The 15,642-nt window shown below is 43.5% G+C and overlaps 1 protein-coding gene across 5 annotated transcripts in view; it reads right to left on the bottom strand.

The window, feature by feature from the left end:
- Positions 1-15,642, bottom strand: part of LUZP1 (leucine zipper protein 1) — a 177,001-nt gene that overhangs the window by 38,162 nt on the left and 123,197 nt on the right. Inside the window, exon 1 of one of the 5 annotated variants that reach the window (XM_069756954.1) lies at positions 10,284-10,368. The exons of the other annotated variants lie outside the window; for them this stretch is intronic. The gene's annotated coding sequence lies outside the window, so the exon portion shown is untranslated. Of the gene's footprint in view, positions 1-10,283; positions 10,369-15,642 lie in introns of those variants that run through there. 5 annotated transcript variants of the gene reach the window in all.

Genomic DNA, 15,642 nt, shown 5'->3' with positions numbered 1-15,642 from the left:
ATATCGTTGCTACGTCACAAAATGCAACGATATCGTTAACAATATCGTTATGTGTGAAGGTACCTTTAAGGTACCGTCACACTAAGCGACGCTGCAGCGATACCGACAACGATGTCGATCGCTGCAGCGTCGCTGGAGAGCTGTCACACAGACAGCTTTCCAGCGACCAACGATCCCGAAGTCCCCGGGTAACCAGGGTAAACATCGGGTTACTAAGCGCAGGGCCGCGCTTAGTAACCCGATGTTTACCCTGGTTGCCGTTGTAAATGTAAAAAAACAAACATTACATACTTACATTCCCCGTGTCTGGTCATGTCCCTCGCCTTCAGCTTCCCGCACTGACTGAGCGCTGAGCTGGCCGGCGCTCACCAGTCAGTGCGGGAAGCTGACGGCGAGGGACCTGACCAGACACCGGAATGTAAGTATGTAGTGTTTGTTTTTTTACATTTACAACAGTAACCAGGGTAAACATCGGGTTACTAAGCGCGGCCCCTGGTTACCAGTGAAGACATCGCTGAATCGGCGTCACACACGCCGATTCAGCGATGTCAGCGGGAGATCCAGCGACAAAATAAAGTGCTGGACTTTCCCCAGCGACCAACGATCTCCAGCAGGGGCCTGATCGTTGGTCGCTGTCACACAACGATTTCGTTAACGATATCGTTGCTACGTCACAAAAAGCAACGATATCGTTATGTGTGACGGTACCTTTAGTGGTCAGCACTGCAGTGCTGGAGTCCTGGGTTCAAATCCCACCAAGGACAACATCTGCAAAGAGTTTGTATGTTCTCTCCGTGTTTGCGTGGGTTTCCTCCGGGCACTCCAGTTTCCTCCCACATTCCAAAGACATAATGATAGGGAATTTAGATTGTGCGCCCCATTGGGGACAGCGTACGTCTGTAAAGTGCTGCGGAATATGTTAGCGCTATATAAAAATATTATTTATTTATTATTTATTGGTTATGTCTGGGGTCATTTCACTGTTGCAAAATAAACTTCGAACCAGTAAGAAGCCTCACTGATATCATTGCATTATGGATGTCTACATTTTTCAGAATCGGTGACACTGTTAGTCTTGACCAAATCCAAAACCATTTGCCAAAACCCAGACTCAAAAATTTGCAAGAAAGCTCTATGTTTCACTATTCCCTGCTGACAATTATTATTGTGCAGCCCTTCGGCAAACTTACTGCATTTTGTTACAGTCAAATATTTAAAATTTTGACTCACTAGTCCAGAACATGTGCCGCCATATTTCTACACTCTAGTTCCTATGTTTTTGTACATAGTCGAGTCATTTGGCCCTGTTCCCAAGTCGAAAAGTATTGTTTTTGGTTGCAATTCTTCCATGAAGATCACTTCTGGACCGACCAGGGGTGTACATAGGAATATTGAGGGCATATAGAATTTCTAATTGAGCCTGCTCCCTAAAAAAAATAATATTCAACAAGTCACAGAAGATCATATCAACAGTGCAGCCCTTACAATGCAGTTTTGCTCCTACTTTAAGAGGGCCATAAAAGGGGTATGGTAGGAACAAAAAGTGCACCCCAAAAACAGCATGATACCCCCTCACTACCGTCCGCATGAATAGTATGATGAGCCCACAATGTATTCATTAAGACAAAAAAAAAAAAGACCCTCACCTGTCCCCGTTCCCCTGCTGTCTCTATAGAGTGTGGTCTGATTCTCTCCACAATGGGTGCGAAGTAGTGATGTCCTCACACCCACTACACTGAGGTGTCATAGCTTAAATGTACAGCGAGAATGATGGAGAAGGGAACGGACTGCTCCCTGTTCAGTCAGTACTTTCAACTGTGTTTTTATCCAGTATGAAGACACAGTTGTGGCCAAAAGTATTGACACCCCTGCAATTCTGTCAGATTGCAATCATTTTCAGGAAGAAACTGAGTATTAACACAAATTATTTGGTATTATTATCTTCATTTAATTTGTCTTAAATGAAAAAAGAATTGTCCTAAAGCCAAATTGGATATGATTTCACACCAAACATTAAAAAGGGGGTGGCCAAAAGTATTGGCACTGTTCGAAAAATCATGTGATGCTTCTCTAATTTGTGTAATTAAAAGCACCTGTAACTTACCTGTGGCACCTAACAGGTGTTGGCAATAACTAAGGGTACCGTCACACTATAACATTTCGATCGCTACGACGGTACGATTCGTGACGTTCCAGCGATATCGTTACGATATCGCTGTGTCTGACACGCAGCAGCGATCAGGGATCCTGCTGAGAATCGTACGTCGTAGCAGATCGTTTAGAACTTTCTTTCATCGCTGGATCTCCCGCTGTCATCGCTAGATCGGTGTGTGTGACACCGATCTAGCGATGCGATCCAGCGATGCGTTCGCTTGTAACCAGGGTAAACATCGGGTAACTAAGCGCAGGACCGCGCTTAGTTACCCGATGTTTACCCTGGTTACAAGCGTTAAACTAAAAAAAAAAAAACAGCACATACTTACATTCTGGTGTCCGTCAGGTCCCTTGCCGTCTGCTTCCCGCACTGTGACTGCCGGCCGTAAAGTGAAAGCAGAGCACAGCGGCTGTGCTTTCACTTTCACTTTACGGCCGGCAGTCACTGAGTGCGGGAAGCAGACTGCAAGGGACCTGACGGACACCAGAATGTAAGTATGTGCTGTTTGTTTTTTTTTAGTTTAACGCTTGTAACCAGGGTAAACATCGGGTAACTAAGCGCGGTCCTGCGCTTAGTTACCCGATGTTTACCCTGGTTACCCAGGGACCTCGGCATCGTTGGTCGCTGGAGAGCTGTCTGTGTGACAGCTCTTCAGCGACCACACTACGATTTACCTACGATCACGGCCAGGTCATATCGCTGGTCGTGATCGTAGGTAAATCGTATAGTGTGACGGTACCCTATATCACACTTGCAGCCAGTTGACATGGATTAAAGTTGACTCAACCTCTCTCCTGTGCCCTTGTGTGAACCACATTGAGCAAGGAGAAAAGAAAGAAGACCAACGAACTGTCTGAGGACTTGAGAAACCAAATTGTGAAGAAGCATGAGCAATCTCAAGGCTACAAGTCCATCTCCAAAGACCTGAATGTTCTTGTGTCTACCGTGCGCAGTGTCATCAAGAACTTTAAGCCCTTGGCACTGTGGCTAACTTCCCTAGACGTGGACGGAAAAGAAAAATTGACAAGAGATTTCAACGCAAGATTGTGCGGATGTTGGATAAAGAACTTCGACTAACATCCAAACAAGTTCAAGCTGCCCTGCAGTCCGAGGGAACAACAGTGTCAACCCGTACTATCCGTCGGCGTCTGAATGAAAAGGGACTGTATGGTAGGAGACCCACTTCTTACCCCGAAACATAAAAAAGCCAGGCTGGAGTTTGCCAAAACTTACCTGAAAAAGCCTAAAACGTTTTGGAAGAATGTTCTCTGGTCAGATGAGACAAAAGTAGAGCTTTTTGGGCAAAGGCATCAACATAGAGTTTACAGGAGAAAAAAGAGGCATTCAAAGAAAAGAACACAGTCCCTACAGTCAAACTTGGCGGAGGTTCCCTGATGTTTTGGGGTTGCTTTGCTGCCTCTGGCACTGGACTGCTTGACCGTGTGCATGGCATTATTATTAAGTCTGAAGACTACCAACAAATTTTGCAGCATAATGTAGGGCCCAGTGTGAGAAAGCTGGGTCTCCCTCAGAGGTCATGGGTCTTCCAGCAGGACAATGACCAAAACACACTTTAAAAAGCACTAGAAAATGGTTTGAGAGAAAGCACTGGAGACTTCTAAGGTGGCCAGCAATGAGTCCAGACCTGAATCCCATAGAACACCTGTGGAGAGATCTAAAAATGGCAATTTGGAGAAGGCACCCTTCAAATATCAGGGACCTGGAGCAGTTTGCCAAAGAAGAATGGTCTAAAATTCCAGCAGAGCATTGTAAGAAAATCATTGATGGTTACCGGAAGCGGTTGGTCGCAGTTATTTTGGCTAAAGGTTGTGCAACCAAGTATTAGGCTGAGGGTGCCAATATTTTTGTCTGGCCCATTTTTGGAGTTTTGTGTGAAATGATCAATGTTTTGCTTTTTGCTTCATTCTCTTTTGTGTTTTTTCATTTAAGACAAATTAAATGAAGATAATATTACCAAAGAATTTGTGATTGCAATCATTTTCAGGAAGAAAATGAGTATTATCTGACAGAATTGCAGGGGTGTCAATACTTTCGGCCACAACTGTAAGTGTGATGCCTGGCGTGGGAAGCCCGATGCTTGCGCTGGCTGCACTCCCCACCTCCCAAATCATGGGCCCCATATTGTCCACGTGGTCTGCTGCCCTTTGTGGTGCGCCATTGGGCAAAGACTTCTCTCAACAGTAGATTTGTGTAAATGTTCAACTAGTTTTTGCCACTTTGCAGCTGATGGCAGTGCTGGGCATCTTCCAATTTCGATGAAAAGTAAGAATGATGTGTCTTTGATCTGGCCATTTCTTGGTGTTCTCAGTGGTGAGACATACAGGCAGATACTTATCCATTATACAGTACCATCAGGAAGACGTGTGACTCCAAATGTATTTAGCAGCAGGACAGCAATTCAAAAATGCAGCGAATGTCATTAAGAATTATCATCAGTGTAAAAAACAAGGCGTCCTGAAAGTGATGAAATCATCCCCTGATCTCAACATCGATAGGTCTCGGATTACATGAAGACACAGAAGGATTTGAGCAAGTCTGTCCACAAAAGATCTGTATTTAAAATAATATTAAAAGAAATCTTGCAATTTTCACACTGACTTACATTTTATTCTTATTTTGTGATAATTTCCTCACAGAACGTGCATTCTGGAAATAAATAAAAAAAAAAAAAAAAAAGTAGGGCCTTGTTATACACTGCTCAAAAAAATAAAGGGAACACTAAAATATCATATCCTACATATTACTAAATGAAATATTCCAGTTGCAAATCTTTATTCATTACATAGTGTAATCTGTTGTGAACAATAAAATATAAAAATGATCAATGTAAATCAAAACTAATTTCCCGCGGAGGTCTGGATTTGGAATGTTACTCAAAATCAAAGTGGAAAATCAAATTACAGGCTGATCCAACTTCAGTGGAAATGCCTCAAGACAAGGAAATGATGCTTGGTAGTGTGTGTGGTCTCCACGTGGCTGTATGACATCCCTACAATGCCTGGGCATGCTCCTGATGAGCCGGCAGACGTTCTCCTGGGAGATCTCCTCCCAGACCTGGACTAAAGAATCATTCAACTCCTGGACATTCTGTGATGCAACATGGCGGAGGATGAAGCAAGACATAATGTCCCAGATGTGCTTGATTGGATTCACTTCTGGGGAACAGGCAGGTCAGTCCATACCATCACTGCCTTCATCAAGCAGGAACTGCTGACACTTCAGTCACATGAGGTCTAGCATTGTTATGCATCAGAAAGAATCCAGGGCCTACTGCACCTGGTCTCACAGTAGGTCTGAGGAACTCATCCCAGTACATAATGGCAGTCAGGGTACCTCTCGCTAGCACATGGAGGGTTGTGCAGCCCTCCATAGAAATGCACCTCTGTACCATTACTGACCCACTGCCAAACCTGTCATGCTGGAGGATGCTGCAGGCAGCAGATCGCTCTCCATGGCATCTCCAGACTGTCACATGTGCTCACTGTGAACCTGCTCTGATTCGTGAAGAGCACATGCCTGCCGATGTAGAATCTGCCACTATTAGTGTCATATGGAAAATGCCAATCGCCCTGCACAGTGTTGGGCTGTAAGCACAAACACCCACTTGTGGACGTGGGGCCCTCATACCACCCTCACGGAGTCTGTTTCTGACCGTTTTAGCAGTCAGATGGAGATTAGTGGCCCACTGAAGGTCATTTTTCAGGGCTCTGGCAATGCTCCTCCTTGCACAAAGGAGGAGGTAGCAGTCCTGCCGCTGGGTTGTTGCCCTCCTACGGCCCCTCCATGACTCCTGCTGTACTGGCCTGTCTCCTGGAATCTGCTCCATGCTCTGGACACTGTGCTGACAGACACAGCTACCCTTCTTGTAACAGCTTGCATTGATGCACCATCCTGGATGAGCTGAACTACCTGAGGAACTTCTGTGGGTTGTAGACTCAGTCTCATGCTACTGTACAGTACCTCTAGGGATAAGAGCAATGACAAAATGCAAAAGTGACCAAATAACAGCAAAAAAGGATGAGAACAGACAAATGTTCTGTGGTCACCCTCTGCAGAACCACTCCTTTATAAGGGTTGTCTTGCGAATTGCTCATCATTGCTACCTGTTGTCTGTTCCATTTGCTCAACAGCAGGATAAATTGATTCACAATTTGTGTTGCTTCAGAACTGGGCAGGTGGATTTCACAGAAGTGTGATTGACTTGGAGTTACATTGTGTAGTTTAAGTGTTCCTTTTATTTTTTTGAGCAGTGTATAATACACATGAGGCCTTTCGCTCATGTTGGAAGAGGCAAAACAGATGCTATCTAATTTTAGCACAATTTCCTTGAGTTGGTATTAATTTCTATATAAAAAAATGTTTCTAATTACATAGCACAGCATTTTTATCCCTATAATCTAGAAGTGAAATTGGGCCAATAGGCTTGTGGGTTTTATATTAACATTCAGCAAATGTAGTTTAACCTACAACATGCAGACAATAGCTTTAATTGAACTTCATTATGCATTGCGCTGGGCACTGCCCATTTTGTGGGCATTTATGGAAATTACAACTATTAACAGCTGCGCTTTTCTTAGACATCATCGCTTTGGCATCTGCTTGCTTCACCAGGTTTTTGTGATGGACTCCTCATTGTGTTTGGTCAGTGAGTAAGCGGAAGTACCTGTAGATGTGCAGTAACCTCAAGGCCAGCAGGGACTGGCAGCGGCGGTAACTCGTCAGAACACCAGACAAATTACGGTATTTCACTTATTAGCGATTTGCATCACACATTGAATTCATGAAGTCAAACCTGTTTTTAATAACTAGTCCGAGAACTGCCAGCATTTTCCGCTCTACACAAAAGGCACGCAGACTAACATTTAGCATTTGTGAGAAACATGTACGGTAACACACAAATGGATTTACATTTTTAGAGAGAAAAAAATCTCTACAACCATATTAGATATATGGTAATGCTATGCCCTCCGTTCATTAACCCCTTCTTCCCAACCTAACAAATTATGGTTTATGACAAAGTCACTATGTCAGTAGACAGCCAATGTGTTGCTGTCATTTCACACAAAAACTGACGAAAATGACGGTCTTTTGGTCCTCACCACACAGATTTAACCCCTTACCGAAGCAGCCAATTTCAGTTTTCGTTTTTTTACCCAGAGCCATCACTTTTTTTGTTTTTTATTTTTCTGTCGACAAGCCATAGGGCTTGTTTTTTTATGTGGGACAAGTTGCACTTTTGAATGACACCATTCATTTTACCACATGATGTATTGGAAAACGGGAAGACAGTTCCAAGTGCAGTGAAATGGTGGAAAAAAAAACCCACACACAATTCTGACTTCATTTGGAATTGTTTTTACAGCATACATTGTGTGGTAAAAATGACCTCGCAATACGATTCTGCTCATCAATACGATTACGGCGATACCCAATATCTCCAGTTATTTTATTATGTTAGTGGTGAAGAAAAAAAAATTTGGAGTGGGGGGTGGAGTGTTGCGTCGTTATTTCCATAGATCCGTAACAGTTTAAGTTTGCAGTAAATGGAGATGTGCAGCAGCCTGTTTGTGGGCGAGAATGTTTATTCATACAGTTTTCGGGAAGATATGAAATTTAGATTGCAATGCCACAAAAAAAAATGCTGTAACAAGCAAAAACTATAAAAAGACGGCGGTGCCATCTTGCTGGAGAGGGGGAAAAAAAAAAAAAAAAAAGGTGTCTTCCACCAAGACGGCACCGCCCACACCTGCGTAACAACAGCTATCGGATCTTTATACAATCTATACAAACCGCTAGCTGGTCAGTGAGGGATCGGGCGCAGGTCAGTGAGGGATCGGGCGCAGGTCAGTGAGGGATCGGGCGCAGGTCAGTGAGGGATCGGGCGCAGGTCAGTGAGGGATCGGGCGCAGGTCAGTGAGGGATCGGGGGCAGGTCAGTGAGGGATCGGGGGCAGGTCAGTGAGGGATCGGGCGCAGGTCAGTGAGGGATCGGGCGCAGGTCAGTGAGGGATCGGGCGCAGGTCAGTGAGGGATCGGGGGCAGGTCAGTGAGGGATCGGGCGCAGGTCAGTGAGGGATCGGGCGCAGGTCAGTGAGGGATCGGGGGCAGGTCAGTGAGGGATCGGGGGCAGGTCAGTGAGGGATCGGGGGCAGGTCAGTGAGGGATCGGGGGCAGGTCAGTGAGGGATCGGGCGCAGGTCAGTGAGGGATCGGGCGCAGGTCAGTGAGGGATCGGGCGCAGGTCAGTGAGGGATCGGGGGCAGGTCAGTGAGGGATCGGGGGCAGGTCCCAGTGAGGGATCGGGGGCAGGTCCCAGTGAGGGATCGGGGGCAGGTCCCAGTGAGGGATCGGGGGCAGGTCCCAGTGAGGGATCGGGGGCAGGTCCCAGTGAGGGATCGGGGGCAGGTCAGTGAGGGATCGGGGGCAGGTCCCAGTGAGGGATTGGGCACAGGTCAGTGAGGGACTAGTGACCTGTCAGCAGGCTGTATTATGAATAACCAATCAGAGCACTACATACACCAACCTCGCCTTAGGGCACGAGAATCTCATTAACACAAAACTGAAAATAAAGATTAAAGAACAACCATAAGATGGATTTCATCAACCCAGGTATCATTCTAATCAGTATAACGGCGCAGACCTGACACTGTGTGTAGGTTACTGTGCATAATCCCGCTGACAGGTTCCCTTTAACCTTCAGATTAACCCCATATCTGCATGTTAATATCTTTTTTTTTCTGATGAAAGGATCCTTTTAAAATAAGGTCTGGGGGCAGAGTCTCAGAAATATTCATGTCCGGCCCACAGATCTTACCAGCTCATTTACATATACATAAAATGTGGATTTCCCAGGAATAAGCCGTTGGATCACATATCAATGTATCATTTTATTTAGCCGACTGGAATAAGTGTCCCACTTGTATACAAATCTTTATTAAAAAAAAAAAAAAAAAAAAAAGTATAAATATCCAACATAACAAAATGGACATGAAACAAGGCTGAGCCAATAATAAGAATTACCCCAAAAAGGTAAAAGACAATGTAAAGTGGTAACTTAGCAAAAAATGCATACATCTTAAATGTTTGTACATATATCTGCTACTTATTTATTATTTTACAATGGAGGTGCATCCACAATAAGCACATACTTAGTCCAAATCTAGGGAGTATGTGGAGGTACAGATTACGGTATCAACAATGTTATAGTCCCATATAACAGATAAAGTGAAATTCATTCAGTACTGAGGGCGTATTAAAGGTACCGTCACATTAAGCGACGCTGCAGCGATATAGACAACGATGCCGATCGCTGCAGCGTCGCAGTTTGGTCGCTGGAGAGCTGTTACACAGACAGCTCTCCAGCGACCAACGATGCCGAGGTCCCCGGGTAACCAGGGTAAATATCGGGTTACTAAGCGCAGGGCCGCGCTTAGTAACCCGATATTTACCCTGGTTACCATTGTAAATGTAAAAAAAAAAAAACAGTACATACTTACATTCCGGTGTCTGTCGCATCCCTCGCCGTCAGCTTCCCGCACTGACTGTGAGCGCCGGCCGGCCGTAAAGCAGAGCACAGCGGTGACGTCACCGCTGTGCTTTACGGCCGGCGCTCACAGTCAGTGCGGGAAGCTGACGGTGAGGGACGCGACAGACACCGGAATGTAAGTATGTACTGTTTTGTTTTTTTTTACATTTACAATGGTAACCAGGGTAAATATCGGGTTACTAAGCGCGGCCCTGCACTTAGTAACCTGATGTTTACCCTGGTTACCAGTGAAGCGACGAAATAAAGTTCTGGCCTTCTAGCTCCGACCAGCGATGTCACAGCAGGATCCTGATCGCTGCTGCATGTCAAACACAACGATATCGCTATCCAGGACGCTGCAACGTCACGGATCGCTATCGTTGTTAAGTTGTTCAGTGTGAAGGTACCTTAAGGCTCATCCACCATCACTTCGTTGGGGTAGCCTACATATAGGTTGCTTAGGAGGGCTGATCCTACTGACAGATTCCCTGAATGAAGAAGTTTGGTTTCTATATGGATTCACAGACAATAGGGTTGTCAAGCAGTAGCACAAAAGTTAGTTGTCCATTAGCTGCTGAGCTTACCCATTGGCTGCAATGGTGATGTGCACGGCAATCCTGATGTCACCGCTGCAACCAGAAACAAAAGAGCAGTGGGGGAAGAGACAGTGCTGTCCAAGAGAAGTCAAGTTAATAGCCAGTTAAATAATTTTATTCCAGTGCACACCATTAGAAAAGACTGTGGGCAGCATGTATCAGCTGCTGGCTGTATTTCACAAAACTTTAAGGATACAGTCATGGCGGATTACATGCGTTTTTGGCGTGTTTAACACGGAAACACTGAAAATCCATGTGTGGATTCTCTGTATCTATAGCAATGGTGGCTTAGTGGTTAGCACTGCAGCCTTGCAGTGCTAGAGTCCTGGGTTCGAATCCCACCAAGGACAACATCTGCAAAGAGTTTGTATGTTCTCTCCGTGTTTGCGTGGGTTTCCTCCGGGCACTCCGGTTTCCTCCCACATTCCAAAGACATACTGATAGGGAATTTAGATTGTGAGCCCCATCGGGGACAGTGATGATAATGAAGACACAAAAGAGAATAGTAAAACCAAAAACACTCAGTTTGAAAAAATGTTGCAGTAATCCGCAAGTGCTAGTAAAAGATGTAAAAAACAGGGTATTTGGTTGATACGTTTTTTGCAAAAAATGTATACTAAGCTGCTCTACCAATCTTCACGGTATACCCTTATCAGAGCAGTCCTAACTAATGTATGCAATCCCTATCTGATGTATTTAAAAACCTGATCATCTGTATATAACCTGTGTGAACAGGGTTCAGAGAGGAAAAATCCATGTGTGCATACAGGGTAGAACAGCTTTTGTGCAGGTAGCCCAAGAGGAGTGGTGGAACTCCCCAGTCTTGTAGACACAAGAGAACAATTATGGAAACAGGAACACATGGGCTACTTGCACAGTGAACAAGTCTGTATGATCATGTTCACACACCACCAAGAAACCTGAAGACACAAAAGAGAATAGTAAAACCAAAAACACTCAGTTTGAAAAAATGTTGCAGTAATCCGCAAGTGCTAGTAAAAGATGTAAAAAACAGGGTATTTGGTTGATACGTTTTTTTCAAAAAATGTATACTAAGCTGCTCTACCAATCTTCACGGTATACCCTTATCAGAGCAGTCCTAACTAATGTATGCAATCCCTATCTGATGTATTTAAAAACCTGATCATCTGTATATAACCTGTGGTGTGTGAACATGATCATACAGACTTGTTCACTGTGCAAGTAGCCCATGTGTTCCTGTTTCCATAATTGCTCTCTTGTGTCTACAAGACTGGGGAGTTCCACCACTCCTCTTGGGCTATCTGCACAAAAGCTGTTCTACCCTGTATGCACACATGGATTTTTCCTCTCTGAACCCTGTTCACACAGGTAATATACAGATGATCAGGTTTTTAAATACATCAGATAGGGATTGCATACATTAGTTAGGACTGCTCTGATAAGGGTATACCGTGAAGATTGGTAGAGCAGCTTAGTATACATTTTTTGCAAAAAACGTATCAACCAAATACCCTGTTTTTTACATCTTTTACTAGCACTTGCGGATTACTGCAACATTTTTTCAAACTGAGTGTTTTTGGTTTTACTATTCTCTTTTGTGTCTTCAGGTTTCTTGGTGGTGTGTGAACATGATCATACAGACTTGTTCACTGTGCAAGTAGCCCATGTGTTCCTGTTTCCATAATTGTTCTCTTGTGTCTACAAGACTGGGGAGTTCCACCACTCCTCTTGGGCTATCTGCACAAAAGCTGTTCTACCCTGTATGCACACATGGATTTTTCCTCTCTGAACCCTGTTCACACAGGTTATATACAGATGATCAGGTTTTTAAATACATCAGATAGGGATTGCATACATTAGTTAGGACTGCTCTGATAAGGGTATACCGTGAAGATTGGTAGAGCAGCTTAGTATACATTTTTTGCAAAAAACGTATCAACCAAATACCCTGTTTTTTACATCTTTTACTAGCACTTGCGGATTACTGCAACATTTTTTCAAACTGAGTGTTTTTGGTTTTACTATTCTCTTTTGTGTCTTCAGGTTTCTTGGTGGTGTGTGAACATGATCATACAGACTTGTTCACTGTGCAAGTAGCCCATGTGTTCCTGTTTCCATAATTGTTCTCTTGTGTCTACAAGACTGGGGGGTTCCACCACTCCTCTTGGGCTATCTGCACAAAAGCTGTTCTACCCTGTATGCACACATGGATTTTTCCTCTCTGAACCCTGTTCACACAGGTTATATACAGATGATCAGGTTTTTAAATACATCAGATAGGGATTGCATACATTAGTTAGGACTGCTCTGATAAGGGTATACCGTGAAGATTGGTAGAGCAGCTTAGTATACATTTTTTGCAAAAAACGTATCAACCAAATACCCTGTTTTTTACATCTTTTACTAGCACTTGCGGATTACTGCAACATTTTTTCAAACTGAGTGTTTTTGGTTTTACTATTCTCTTTTGTGTCTTCAGGTTTCTTGGTGGTGTGTGAACATGATCATACAGACTTGTTCACTGTGCAAGTAGCCCATGTGTTCCTGTTTCCATAATTGTTCTCTTGTGTCTACAAGACTGGGGAGTTCCACCACTCCTCTTGGGCTATCTGCACAAAAGCTGTTCTACCCTGTATGCACACATGGATTTTTCCTCTCTGAACCCTGTTCACACAGGTTATATACAGATGATCAGGTTTTTAAATACATCAGATAGGGATTGCATACATTAGTTAGGACTGCTCTGATAAGGGTATACCGTGAAGATTGGTAGAGCAGCTTAGTATACATTTTTTGCAAAAAACGTATCAACCAAATACCCTGTTTTTACATCTTTTACTAGCACTTGCGGATTACTGCAACATTTTTTCAAACTGAGTGTTTTTGGTTTTACTATTCTCTTTTGTGTCTTCAGGTTTCTTGGTGGTGTGTGAACATGATCATACAGACTTGTTCACTGTGCAAGTAGCCCATGTGTTCCTGTTTCCACAGTGATGATAATGTCTGTAAAGCGCTGCGGAATATGTTAGCGCTATATAAAAATAAAGATTATTATTATTATTAAAGATTATTAATGGTGAAAATTGGCACTAAAACTTCACGTACTCGCAGGAGAAATTGACATGTTGTGGACTTCAAAAACATGAGCCACAGGTTAAAGCTGCGTACATTTAAAAAAAAAACAAAACAAAAAAACAAGCAAAGCGAGCTGAGATTTCCATTTTGACAGAACATTTTTTAGGCAGACCCCCGGAATGTCAAGACAACCCATCGGGGCACATAAAATGAGGTATACCCTGAGGTGGGCATCAAATGCCACGGTCACAGATTGGTAGATAGCACAACCATCATCTGCCGGAAAAATGTGGGCTTGGCATTTAGACAAAGCTCAGTACAGTGATGGCAAGAGAAAGAAAAGTATAAAAATCCTTTCACAAACTTCATAAGGTTATGGTGGCAGATTACTATGAATAAATAAATCCTTAAAAAAAGACAGCTGGCTTTCTTTACAAACAATATAAGGCTTGTAAAATTGGATTTATTCATTCCTGGAATTAGCTGTGACATGGCAGAGGTATCAGTTACTGCATCTCAAAGCCCTCATCATGAGCCTTCAACAAGGCCTATTTCCACAACAGTTTATGGAAACTATAAAGATACAAGTGTTTCAGTGGGTTTACAAGCCCTTATAAAAGGGTGTCATTAGTATTAAGGCTCTACCATGTCTGGCAACACATAAAAGATACAGGAAAATAATATAAAAAAAGCGTCTAAAATAAATAGTGAGTACTAACAAAGTATGCAATTATCACGGTTTTGTTTTTTCCTAATAGGTTTTCTTAACCAAACTATTGCCTTTCAATACCGAACGAAGAAACAAAGTGATAGACTCTGGGATTTTATACCAAGTACCACCCAAGTGAGGTAGTAATGGTTTAGAGGAGGGCTGGCTTTAAACTAATCTCAGTCTACCTCACCCACACAAAAATATCTTACAGTAAAAACGAGACTTGTACGATCCTGCAGGCAAGAGGCACACCTATATTCTCTGGAAATATGAAAATCTTCAGCTAAGAATATCTCTTTGCCTTTCTTTATGTGACTCAGAAGGGCGACAAGCGGAAGGTTGCACAATGGCACCCAAATACCATCTAGAGCTGGATAGTCTCTTTAGAGAAAGGAGGCAAGTCAGATGTCACCAGATGCTCCCGTCACGGGTGATTTTATGGATGCAAGTGAGCAGACATGTAAACTCAATCTACCTAAATATTTGGAGAACAGGTAATAGCCGATGTGTCATGACTATGGCAAGATCCGTTCAGCTGACACCATGTCTAGGGCAATATTTACAGAAATGCATGCAAGATGCTCGGGTTCTTGTATGGGATGTTAGTAATTTGTGGGGGTGTGCTTAGAAGGTACAGTGCAACCCCTCATTTAATATTAGGAGCATAGCAAATGGGTAGTAAATGGCACCCTACAGAAGCCTCATCTATGTGCAGGCACAATATAGCTAGGCAGACTTCCCTCATCAAGCGGCGTGCAACAGTCGAGCCAAGCCTTGTGCACATGCATAGGCAGGCCTGGCAAGAATTGGCAAAGACTGGTAGAGACAGAGTGGCCAGGAGACATTCATTTAAAGAGAACCGGTCATTGGGTTTTTACTACCCCATCTGAGAATAAGAATGTAGAGACAGACCCTGATTCCAGCGTGGTATCACTAACTTGGCTGCGGACTACCATTCTGATACAATCACTGTTTTCTCTGCTGCAGATCTAGCAGTGCTCCGAATGCGGAGCTCCGTATAACCCCACCCACACCACTGATTGGCAGCTATCTGGGTACAATGTGCATAGGCAAGCATTTGCCAACCAGTGGTAAAGATGAGGTTATACAGAGCTCATGAATATGGGCTACATGGCAGCAGATTTACTGGTCCTCTAGTGATAATCTGCGGATAAAACCGTGATTTTAGCAAATCCATTAGTGACTAGAGATATAAAGATTGCAATAGTTTTATCACTAATTTTCTGCTGATCAAGATTGACAACAGCATTTAAGTCGCACAGTGAGGGGCCTACTGAAGGGACCTCTTCACACCATCTTTGTACTCCCATGAACCCCAATCAGTCTTGGCCTTCATAGGAAATAATCACTTTCACGAGATAATGCAACGCTGTGGTATTGCAGTATCTAGTACAAGCAATCAAATGCAGGTTCTTGTTTCTTAGTGGGGCTTAAAAAAATATATCTCTATCAACACACACACACTGCTCAAAAAATAAAGGGAAACACTTAAACAACAGACTATAACTCCAAGTAAATCAAACTTCTGTGAAATCAAACTGTCCACGTAGGAAGCAA

This window comes from Ranitomeya imitator, chromosome 3, assembly GCF_032444005.1.
Source record: "Ranitomeya imitator isolate aRanImi1 chromosome 3, aRanImi1.pri, whole genome shotgun sequence".
Lineage (NCBI taxonomy): Eukaryota > Metazoa > Chordata > Amphibia > Anura > Dendrobatidae > Ranitomeya > Ranitomeya imitator.
Note: the sequence above shows the minus strand (reverse complement) of the source record. Positions and strands in the feature narration are given on the sequence as shown.